This window comes from Lynx canadensis, chromosome B3 (genome assembly GCF_007474595.2).
Source record: "Lynx canadensis isolate LIC74 chromosome B3, mLynCan4.pri.v2, whole genome shotgun sequence".
NCBI classification, from domain to species: Eukaryota; Metazoa; Chordata; class Mammalia; order Carnivora; family Felidae; genus Lynx; species Lynx canadensis.
The window spans coordinates 125,859,458-125,872,367 of record NC_044308.2 but is presented as its reverse complement, the minus strand read 5'-3'; the positions used below and the strand labels follow the sequence as shown (position 1 = coordinate 125,872,367).

The 12,910-nt window shown below is 39.7% G+C and overlaps 1 pseudogene; it reads right to left on the bottom strand.

The window, feature by feature from the left end:
* Positions 1 to 11,630: 11,630 nt before the first annotated feature.
* Positions 11,631 to 12,477, bottom strand: LOC115517093 (annotated as a pseudogene).
* Between the last annotated feature and the right edge of the window lie 433 nt (positions 12,478 to 12,910).

The following is a 12,910-nucleotide window of genomic DNA, read 5'->3' as shown; positions in this document are numbered from 1 at the left end:
TTCTTAATTTAAGTAATAGCTCTTTCACTGTGCCCTGTAAAAGAAATGAAAGTCACTAACTTCCTCTTGCCTCAGTTTTCTCATCTGTCAAATAGATAAATAATACCTTCCTTACTTAATATTTTTAAAAATTCTTTAAGCAATATTAACAGCAAATGATAGATTGGTTGGAGGCATAATCATTATCAGCACAGAAAATGATGTCAGAGCAAAAGATAAACACTCATTAACTTAACAAATATTTATCCAATAGCACTTATTGCCAGACACTGTTTTAGATACTAAGGTAACAAAAGTTGAGATTAGGGTATTAGTAATGGAAATGGATAGAAAGAAATAATGACTGAAGATTTCATAAGTGAAGGTTTTCTTTATCTATAAAATGATGTTAGAACAGTGGTTCTGAGAACTGGTTTGCATCAGAATTACTAGACCTAGCAAATCAGATCCTCAATTAGTGAAGTCCTGAGCTTCTGTAGTTTACTGATTCCAATGATTCTCAGTCGATTCCCATGGCACACACTAATGTCTGAGATTCACTGGGCTGCAGAATTCTTTAGGACTCTTCCAACGCTAATGACCTTTGCATTTGTGATTCATGATTAATTATGATTCTATTGCAAAGAAAAGGAAATCTGAAAGATAACAATGAGCTGCTTAGTAGCATCTCTATGAAATGCCTCCAGTTTGCAGAAGCTCGCTCTGGAATTTCATCTGTGGAGACAAGATTTTAGTATTTTTTAAACCTCTATTCTATTTCTGGTGTTTTATCTTTATGTTTTTGAAATTCAGCACCTTTATTTTTAATTTCTAAGTTATGCCCACATCCTTACCCTCTTGTGATGCAGTTTTAATAATGCTAATTAAGGACAGTGCTAGAAAGTGAACTCTGTGTGTATGTAATTTATAACATTTGTTTTACAATGACCTGGTAAGAAATGCACACACACACACACACACACACACACACACACACACACAAATTTATTACAACTCCCACAACCTCTATTGCCAGCTGTACCTCTTTAACATACATGATTGTTATAATAATTGTAAGCCCCCTTCCCCCTAACATGGATCATTACCTACAAACCTGGAATGAATTTAGCTTCATTATCATTGACCTTATACATGATTGAGCACAATAATGCATAGGAAAGTATTTTGTAAACTGAAAGGCATCACATGATATACATTACTCTTATCTTCAATTAGTGTGCATTAAAACTTTATTGCTTCAGCAAATCTTTACAATTTTGAAGCTTTGAGGCTTTGGGAAAAAACAATTGTGAAAATCTTTGTATAGGTAAGGACTAGCTTTTCAAGGATATGTGTAGAATAAACAGTCTTGGAAGATAGAGAAGATAGATAGGTACCCTAGATACCCCTCTAAGGTAGTAGGCTGGTTTGTTTGCTATCCAGGGTAGTAGAGATGTCTCCCTCCAAGGCAAAAATGGGGCAGATTTGCTAGCAGTCCCTAATAAAATTGGGGCTCAGTAACCTCAGGGTTCCTTATCTAGGATATGAGCCCACTGTATGTGCACAATCAACCTAAGACCGACTCTTTGTTGTCTCTGTTGACCTTGGAGGGACTGGGAAGCAAGATTGAGGTAAACATGAAGCTCACACCACCTGACGTGCTGTGAATAATAAAGTTCTCTGTCTCTGACCCAGGAATCTTATGTCTTCTGCCAACATTCATGAAACTATGCAGAGTAACAGTTTGTAAGCAGGGTAAAATAGGCCTTTCACAGTACTTGACAGGATGTGGATGTCTGATACCCTTACTGGACAGGGAGTGGATATTTGGCAAAAATAAAAAGTAATGCAATCTTCCACAAAAGTTCACATCCCAAAACTATTCTAAAAAAAAAAATCAGTGTGAAAATCTCTCTCTCCTTCTTACCTTCCATCCCTCTTTCTCCCCTCTCTCTTCTTTCCTTCTCTCTCTTTACTCTCCTGCCTCCCATCCTCCTTCCTTCCCCTCATTGCACTGAATTTTCTATGCGGGTTTAAGTTTCTTCTACTGTTCTAATATCTATCTGCATTAGCATGTTCACTGTTCCAGGAACAGCATGTCCCTGAAAATCTCTGCTGGATATAAAACTTTCAAGCATAACTAATATGACAGTGAAATGAATTTCATTTAAAAGAACAATACATTTCTTGGCCTTCATGGGTCAAGGTTACAGAGGAAGGAACTGCCTTTGTTTACAATCATTTGTCATCCCATCCACAAAAACTTCGTTAGCCTAGAATGCTAGTGTGTACATGGGAATCCCTTTCTTTTTAAGAAGCACATTATCTTTGGAAAACAAGCCAAAAAAAAAAAAAAAAAGGATAACAATTGGTAGTTCAGATCAACTGCCTCAGTTTGTTATTATAAACAGAAGGCATTATAAAGCGATTACTCAATTTTTAACATTTTAACCAAATCAGAAATATCATGAAACTAAGAAACAGCTCACTGGTGAAAGGGGAGTGAGGATCTCAGTGGGAAGTAACCCTAAATTCTGGGGTTATTGACTAAATGGTTGTTGACTGCCCGATTGGGCACATTTTTCACCTGACACAAAAATTTACTACACCATGCTGCCTCCCTGATAAATGCCACCTCTTGCCCCTGCAAAGGAGAGTGTTATTTCCTCATAAATCCTTGTTTCCTACATCTTCTGTCAGAGGAACCCAAAGGTATGGAGTGTCACTTACCAAGCCCATCAGTCCATAAACCTGGCATAGGAGCAGCAAATTACTACCAGTATGTGCATTTCCCTATGTTCCTACCCATTATCCAACTGCATCCTGAGCTTCTTTGACGTACCAGGCACTGTGCTAGGCTCAGACAGCTATTCAAAAATGAACACCAGCACATTATACTCTGGGAAATTTTAAAGTGGTATTATAAAGAAATGTGTGGGAAAATTAAAAAAAATGATAAAATCATTTCTGGAATAGTCTAGAAAGTTTCATCAAAATTTGCCAATTGATCTGTCTACTAAAGAGCATTTGAACATTTTTTTAGATGAATAAAAGTGGTCGCCGCTAGAGGAAACAACATGCCAAGGTCCTTGCGTCCCTGGACAAGGAGATGTAATGTAATTTTGAAGAGAACTCTAAGTTAACAGTCAACAATGGTTTCGAAGCTGGAAAACTCCAGGATCGTATTTGTTTATCAGAAAATTACTCTACTGATGGTATGGTGAGCGTTGGGAGGAACAAGACAGAAGCCTGTGCAAAATTTCAAAAGTTAGACAATAACAATGAGAATACCGTATTTGAAAGGTATTGTGAAATAGAGTTACTATGATTGCAACTTACCATGGATTGTGAGAGCAAAGACTCAAAACTGCCTCCATGTATGTGAAGGAGAGTGAAAATACAAGGGGTTCAGTTGTTTATGCCAAGTATTTATAGAGTATGCTTATTCCAGTAAAACAAACAAAAACCAACCAACCAACAACAACAACAACAACAAAAAACAGTAGGCAGAGACAATCGGATATGTGAGCATGGGGCTCAGGAGAAAATTTGGGTTTGGATATATAATATGGGTTTGTGTGTCATATGAAAAGGACTTTTAACCATTGATTTAAATGCTGTGCCTGAGGAAAACAGCAGAGATTTGGAACAATATAGAACCCAGGATGGGCTTCTAGGAAATGCAGACTTATAGTGCAAGGGCAGAGGAGGAGTTAGAACAAATTAAATACGAAGATCAGTGGTTATGGATATATGAAAACATCCAGGAAGCCTAAGAAAAGAACATGAAGAAGTAGACTAAAACGGTCAAGTAGTTCATGACATTGGCTGGCCAATTAATAGGTCACTCATGATTCTAATGGGGAAAGAAGCCAATGCTGGACGGAGAAGTAAATGGAAATCAAGAGAGTCGAGCTACTGAACACTTCCTGTGTCAACGGCTACCACATGTGTGATGTGCAGTCACACAGGCTGGCATGGTCTGTGGGTAAACACAGTAATCACTAAGGCCAGTGCTACTGGATCAGTGTCCCCAGAGCCCTCTTGTGCCCTCTCATCACCCCCCCACCACCATGCAGTTCACTACAGAAATCACTAGAGGAATTTATTGACATCTTGCTATGTATGGAGCACTGTCACAATATTTGGCTTATTTTATTTAATCCTCACCAAAAAAAAAAAAAAACCAAACTTCTAAATTATTAACGTCTCCATTTTTACAGATGAGAAAACTAAGTTTTAGACAGTTATATAAGCTTGCCAGCATCAAGCAACACCAGGCATTGAACCAGCACCCACCTCTGCCGGGCTCCAAAGCCCCAGCTTTCATCACCATGTCATTCTCTAAGTGGAAGGCACTGAGAGGCAAGCACAGGGCAAGTGCTCTGTCCACATCGTTCTCCACTGCATGTCCAGTTCCTAATACTAGGAATGGCGCTGAGTTTGTAGGGGTGTCAGCTAGCATTCGTTGAATGAACGAAAAACACTGAAAATAAATCTCTCCCTACAGCACTATTCATAACTGACTTTGGAATTTGCTTTGGGATGCAAGCTTAGACATATTTATGAACCTCCAGCCAATCAATTATTTAGTACTTATTCAATGTAAGCTGGGCTTTGTGAAAGAAACAAAGGCAGAGAAACACAATTCCTAACCTTTTGGGTTTACTACTTTGTACAAAAGAAACAGACAAGTAAACAAACGAAACTCATGTCTGTGGCCAGAGCTTCCATGACCAAAGCTCAATCAGATGCTGGAGATCAGGGGGTCCTGAGATGCAATCAGAAGTCAGTCTCCAGGACATGGGGCAGGGCAGAGCCCGTAGAGAATGAGTCTGGGGCGGTGGAGAGCCTCGAAGAATAAACAGCATGCTATCATAAAACATTCACTGCACAATGAATACTGAATGCTGGTTCAAAGTCCTTCCTTTTTGACTCCAAAGATTAGCTTACTCAAGGCAAATTATCAACTTTTGAAGTTCTGGTGGATGAACTCATAATCTGGATCTCCGAAGTCCAGGAATCAAGACACGATTCCTAACCTGGCTGGCAGTGGCTGCAGAGATCCACACATACTCACCAAAGGCACTGAATGTCTTCCATTTGCTCCTTCACCTCCACTCTGCATTTCTTCATCCTGCTCTGCCCTGAGAAGCTGATGACCTACTTGTCACTGGCTTCTGGTTGGTTCTGATGAGCATCACCCATAGGAGTGAGAGGGAGAGAGAGAGAGGAGGGTGAATTCAGGGCATATATTACCCGACTCCTCTCTCTCTCTCTCTCTCTCTCTCTCTGTCGGTCTTCTGCACCAGCTCTCCTCTTTACATAAAGCAATCTCTCTTTCTCTCTCTCAGCTGGTTGACTATGCCTTCAGGGGTAGTAAATGTGTTGCCCTGTTACTGTCTCCTGAATACTGCTCCAGTGTTGCTTCCCTATATTCTGTTAACATCTTTGTAAGTGGTCCCTTCAGTAAACTTTCACCAAAAGACTGTTTGAGGCATAGTCATCTATTTCCTACTAGGACCCTGCCTAACTGACAAACCGATACTACAGAGATATGCTTCATTGAGAGAAAGAGAAAGAAATACTCTGCCCATGGGAAATGAAAACAGACTTGTAGAAACTTGAGAAGCCACTCTTTACAGAGCTGCATAATTTGTTTTAATTAAGGTCTGAAGCCACAGAAGCTATTAGATTTCAGATAAGTCTTCATAACAAGTGTTGTACCATGTGTAAACCAGAAATGAAATTCTCAGTCATTCTCTCTTCCTCGTCCTGGGATCCTATGCTTTATCTTTTCTTATTTTCTAAAATGGGAGGGGAAAAGTCTTCACTTTTCTCAAGTGCCACTACAATCATGCAGTGAAAGGATTAATGAAAGTTTATGTACATACTGACACACGGTCTCCTTAGATTATTTAATGGAAATCACATGCCACTCATTACACACAAGCACTCTCTTTAAGAGCACTCTGGGGAGTTATTCATAGGAATGTTGTGACCAGAAGGTGAAGGCTTACAACAGCTTGTTGAGGTGCAAGTTGGAATGTGTGAGATGTGTAGTTTGAGTTAGCAAAAAATATAGGAACTAGGGGATTGCCCTAGTAAATCACCAAGAAGTAGAGGAAATGCTATAAAAATGATGGCCAAGTCAAGGGATATTCACTGTCCTCCAGGGTGTAGACTTTAAATTCTGCCCTGCAAATTCAGCAATTCTTAACGTATTCTTTGATATGCTTATAATTATTTCTTTATTACATAGTCCATATATTTTCCATTTAACCAGATGTTTTCTCCATCCAAAGACAAAACTATCTTCTACCTTCCCCCTCCCATGACTCAGTAGAATTCAGCCAGGTGAACAAGGAAAGTTTCATGTTTTCGTTCTTACACAACTGTGCTAGCTACACTGTAGGCAAGAGCCGAACACTCGCTAATTTACTATTTCCACACCTTAACTGAAACAACTTCTGTCTGGAAGAAGTTTTAAGAAGAGTGCTTTCAGGTGACACATGTGTAAACATTGAGACTGCTTTGAATGTGCAACAATTTTCACGGGGTCTGTGGGGGGGGGTGCATCTGGAGGTGTTTTGTTGCAACCATAGCAGAAACGGCTTAAGGATCACAATCTACTGATAACTAGTCATGGACTAGATATATCTGAGGAATTTTTTAAGGCACTTTAATAGTTCCAAGCTCTGGTAAAATATCAATAAGAAGTCATCATTTAGACAAATAAAAGCAATACAGTCTCAAGTTGGCTGAAGTTGGAAAAGTGGAGTTTACTGAGTTTGACTTATTAAGATCACGTTTATTTCTTCATGATGTTATAACCATAATCATATGCCAAGACTCATGCTGACTAATGTCATTTAATGTCATATCTTAAACCTTAGGGTATAAAATTTTATCTTCAATTTTAACATATTTTTAAATACTTTATTTAAACCTCATGAAGTCATTATCCCTATTTTATCCCCATTTTATAGTGTCACTCTGGCTAAGTGAACTGGCAAGGAATACACAGCCAGTAAGTGGCAGAACAAAATTCAAAGCCAAGCTTCTCAAACCTAAATTGTGTCCCATTTTTATCATGTAGGCAATTTCTACTTTGTGCCAAAGTGCTTATCTTCCTGATCTACTCTTTGGAGAGGTCAAGCTTCTGATCAAAATAGAAGTTCAACACAATTTATAGGCAAAAAAGAACTTCCTGAATCTTTAGGATGTCACTGGAATGTGCTGTTTGAGTGAGATATAAAAGGATGCTTTTCACTCTGTCTCCTCTGCTCATTTTGTCACACGACTCAAAAGAAATTCTTTTGGCCTAAGTCCCAATCTATTCTTTGAAATAAAATGAAATAAAATATGTGTCCCATGCTTTAATTTGGGGGGGGGGCAGATAATAATATAAGAACATGGAATATAAAGACCAGATGCATGCTTCACTGTTTCAAAAGTTCAATTGGTCTCTTAGCTACTGTCCTCATCACACTGAAATGCCTTCTACAGAGATGGATGTTTCATCCTGAAGTCATCTATTGCTGGCTATGGCTGATCGTTATGATTCCCCTGGGTAAAATGCATTCTCAAAGTGCATCTTGCCTTCTAATTCCTCCTAGCAAATGTGTAAGTGGGTAGTTTGATCTGACCACTTGCCCCTAGAGTGTGATCATATTCTACAATCTCTGAGCCCCAGGAGAACTCGGGAATCCCAACATTGAAATAGGCATCGAACCAAGGCAAAAAAAACAGCGGAGGTACTAGGGGAAGGAGGCAAGTTGGAAAGGGCCACTTTATGAGGTGCAGCTCATATCTGAATCTTTTAGTGCTTCACTGGGAATTTAGGTCCATCAGAGCTTCTTCTGCTTACTTTCCAGGAGTGCTAAAAGAACAGGAGGGTTGGCCTCTGATACTAAAGGAAACTGGTATCAACATCAAAAAGGATTGAGGCATCAAGAGGAAATGCGATAGTGTGATTCAGTCATATTTTCGGTTTTTTTTTTTTTTTTTTTTTTTTGAGAGAGAGAGAGAGAGCAGGGAAGGGGCAGAGACAGAGGGAGAGAGAGAAAATCCCAAGCAGGCTCTGTGTTGGCAGCAGGGGCTCTAACCCATGAACTGTGAGAACATGCCTGAGCTGAAACCAAGAATCGGACACAAAACCGAATGAGCCACTCAGCTACTCCAGTTCTGCCTCAAGTATTTAGTAACTCAAACTGAAAGAGTCTAGAGAATGGATTTCCCTACTTACAGATGAAAGCTATACTAAGGATGAAAAGATAAACAAAGACATAAGGTGAATTTCTTTAAAAAAATTTTTTTTACATTTATTTATTTTTGAGAGACAGAGAGAGACAGAGCACAAGTGGGGCAAGGGCAGAGAGAGAAGGAGACACAGAATCTGAAGCAGGCTCCAGGCTCCTAGCTGTCAGCACAGAGCCCGACGCGGGGCTCAAACTCACAAACCGTGAGATCATGATCTGAGCTGAAGTTGGATGCTCAATTGACTGAGCTACCCAGGCGCCCTGACATAAGGTGGATTTCTAATCAAAACCCAGTAGGAGTATATAGGTTCACAAATGAGTGGTAGAAAAGAAGAGTCCATGGCCTCTTTGAAATAGGAACATATTAAAAGTCAGTCATTGATTTTTTTCTTTCCTGCCTAACGGTATCTTCAAAAACCAGTAAATGTTCTTTAACTCCAGTGCTAAGGATTCTTACTAATTCTCAGGACTTCGAAAAAAAAAAAATTCAACCCGGGAAAAAAAAAATTCAACCCAGATCCAAAGGATAATAGACAAATGCCTTGAAATTTAACATGTTTGGGGGCAACCACTGACAAATCACACTTAATATATTAATCAATAACTGCCACACTAAAGAATGTTGAAGGACACCAGAGCTGGCAAAGGCCTCCAGTCCTGTATGTATAAGCATATTCAATGTGAAAGTGAAAGATTGATGGATATGAATACCATCCAAGAAACTGTGAATACAGACTCTGCTCATCCTGAAGCATTTCTGAAATTCTTAGCAAACGATGATTAAAGAAGCTCCAAAGAAATGTTATTGGTTCCAACCAACACACCCAGTAGGTATCAATGGGACATGAAAATAAATGCAATCTCCTTTCTACTTTAGCAAATCTCCTTTCTAACCACTAGCTTTCTAAATACAGTAAGTCTTAAGTGTTTTTTCCTATCATGGTATTTGCTTTTCAGGTGAATATAGTTTGGGAAGTACAACAGAAGTGTACAAAACTAGAAAAAAGAAGGAAATATATTACTGTCTGAAATGGAATCCATATATTTTATATACATAGAGTTCTGTTTTTCCAATTGATAAGACATTATCAAAGTAAGGTCAAAGGAAAATGTTTTATAGGCACTTCTTTTTAAACTTGCAATTGTTAAAGGAACACTTCTTGTATTTTTTTCCTGTTCTAAGAATAATTCATGCTTAACATTTTTTTTATTTTAAAACTACTATACAATCTAATGAAACAAATAATATAATCTATAACTGAATCACTTATTGATTACTGTTAGTATTTGTCATATGCCCTTAGAGTGTATTTTTTACATGTATATTTAATTTGTATATTTGTGTTTCATCAGCTTGGAGGTACACAATCCTTTTAACATGATGAAATTACCCAGCCACCCTACCTAGAGATTTGAGACCCATTCTAGATTCTTCACTTTTCCTTATGCACCACTCGCATTCACCAAATACTGCAGATTGTATTGCTTTCAGTCTATTATATCTCATTTTTTCCCTTCTTTAGCCACAATGCCACTGCCTTAACTTGATGTGCTTCATCACTCATCTTGGCTATGGACCTAAATCTGATTTATATCACTACTCTTAGTTTTACATTTCAACTGATCTTTCACATTACTTACCAAATTATTATTTTTAGTGCATCAAGGATTGTGTTATTTTTCTGCTTGAAAATATTTCAATGATTTTCTATTCTCCTGAAAAACATCAAACTCCTTAACTTGGTATATAAAGTCATCCATCCTCTAGTGCCATCTTAACCACTCTTTACTCTAGCTGTATTTATTCACTAACCTCTCCTTCCCTTGATGTTCCAATTATTCTCGATTGCTTCCATGTCTCCAAACCACCAGAGTAATCAATGCCTTGCCTAATGCTTTTGACCACTCTATTCCTCAATCAAGAATCATCATCATTTCCCTTCCGAAAACCTGACTTGCTCTCCCATCACCTTCCAAGTAGAAGAATCACACTCTCCTTTATGCCTCATGGTATATGATACTTCCATCTATATAACTCTACCTTCACCATTTCCATGTTTTACTCCTCCTACTAATGGCACTTCTTAATGTTAAAAACCTTGTCTTACTCATCTTAGTGTCCCCAGGACAAAAGAAATGTTCAAAATTATTAAAATAAATTAATGAACAATAGAAATCAGTAGTGCTCTGATTTGTTGGTAAATGTCAATCAAAAACTTAGGTTGAATATCATTTGAACTCACATACGTTCTTCCAGTTCCTATGCCACATTCACTCTACGTTTATCCATTTTTGACTTTGTTGAACAACCACAAATGAAGGACAAATTCAGCCTATTTAAAATCTCCATGGAATGACAATTCATAAAATGCTATAAAGAGATGAAACTCAGCAAACACCACAAAGCCATTATGAGAAAATTGTCATGCACTAAATCTGCTCAGGACTGCGGGGTGCTTAGCTGATAGTCACATTTGTTTTGGGATGTTTGCCTAGAAATGTTCTTTTAATAAATGTACTAAATAAGATGCATAATTTAGTTCCTTTTCTGTAGCCGGCTGGCCAGCTGCCAGATCTAAGCTCCTGCTCCGCCTCTCTCTTTCTATCCTCCTTTGATGTCTCACCATCTCTTTCTTGGGTTTGATTCAGCACCAAGGTTACCTGCTGGCCTAGTACAAACAATATCATTAAAAAGCCATCACAGTTGTGTCTGATGGCTTCATTTCTTCCCCAATGGCTCAATTTATATCTTCCTTTGGAACAAGTAGAGAGCAGGTTGTCTCCAGGATGACTTTATTCAGCCATACTACATGCACACTGACAGTAAGACAAAAGAGAACTCTTGCCTTTATTGGGTAGATGAAAAAAAGATTTCCTAGTCTTACTCTACTTATCACCATATGGTTTGTCAAGGTTCTACTTTCCTGTGGAGGCTATCATGGTCAGTGTTCAAGGATGTTTTTCTTATTCCTATGCAGCCTCAAGTAAAACTCAACAAGCTGAGAATCAGAAGACCTTGGTTCAAGATAGACCACTGGAAAGCAATTCACTGTATGGTGACTAGCATAACCTCATTGACCTTAATACCCCAAAAGGGCTAGGGTATGGGGAAAGCCATCCTCCAGTTCTTGAACCTCCAGAACCATCCTGTGAGTTCCCAAGTCTTCTTAAGATCCACCTCTTTCCCTTTTCCTGCCCTATAGAACCCATTCCAAAGGGGAAGAGAAAGGGTGAATTTGCCTGGACCAATCAGAGGCTATCTGTGGCTTACTCCTGCCTTAGGCCCATGAATTCTCCAGGTATAAGAAAGGAGGAAGAGAAGCCAAGGGCTGACCATGGTCATGGGAAGTTGATTCACGGCTGATTTAACCTGGGGTGCCCACTGGTGCACTATCTTATACATCTTGCAGCTGATGAGTCAGTGACAGCAGGGTCTGCCAGCCGCTCCTAGTGTGCCATGAGTTTGAACCTGGTTTCCTTTTTCCTGTGTTTCTTGCCCACATAACGTCCTCAAGCCATGACAAGGTCATTGAATGTCTCATGGCAGAAGCTGCAGAACTTGTCTGGGTCTATTATGTCTCTATTCTGAGGCAAGGTTTCCACCTTAGTGGATTGCTGCTTCAACTTTCAGTTCTTTGGGTGTCTTCCCCAGGTGTCTTGGGCCAGAAGAGGGGAGGAAAAGGTCATGTGACAAATGGGGCAGCACTGGTTCTTGTCTGTGCTTCTGCTGTTTTTCTGATCTGAGCCAAGCTTCTTTGTTTCCCCTTTGGGTGTCTTCCCCAGGTGACTGGGCCAGAAGAGGGGAGGAAAAGGTCATGTGACAAATGGGGCAGCACTGGTTCTTGTCTTTGCTTCTGCTGTTTTTCTGATCTGAGCCAAGCTTCTTTGTTTCCCCCTTTAATGTCTCCATTCCATGGACTGCTAGGTGTCACTTCACTTTGTTGGCATGTTTTTTGCCCTAATAGTGTGTCAGCTTGTGGGACTCAGAAATGAGTGAGGCACAGCAAACCTTACACTGGGTATTGATAAAGAGACACTGGTTCTTCTGGATCATGTGCTCCAATTCCTCCCTCCCCACTGGTTGGGCCCAGGACACTGCTTCCCACAGGAAGCACGTCCTCTAGCAGTCTAGGTGCACCCCGTCCTGTTCTGTCCTTCTTGATGCTAGGGAGCTGTCATATTGCCTGGCCCCTCCACTGTCCTTAACCTCCACGTTGCCCAACGTGGGACACTCCATCTTTCCCACAAGCTCTAACCTGCTGACGGCCACTCATAAACCTTGGTTTCTACTGTTGTATCTTTAAAAAAAAACAAATAAGGGGCTCCTGGGTAGCTTAGTCAGTTAAGCACCAACTCTTATGTCTGCTCACGTCATGATCTCCCGGTTCATGAGATACAGCCCCACATCCAGCTCTGTGCTGACAGTGTGGAGCCTGCTGAGGATTCTCTGTCTCCCTCTCTCTCTGCCCCTCCCTCCCTCCCTCTTTCTGTCTCTCTCTCTGTCTCAAAAATAAATAAATAAACATTAAAAAACACAAATAATATATAATAAGCACTGCCAACCCTTTCTGAGTGCGTAACCAGCCCCACCCCCAAAGCACACACAGTCATTTGACCTTCTTACGAGATCCATATGTCAGAACAGTCTTAATATTGTTATTCTCCTTTCT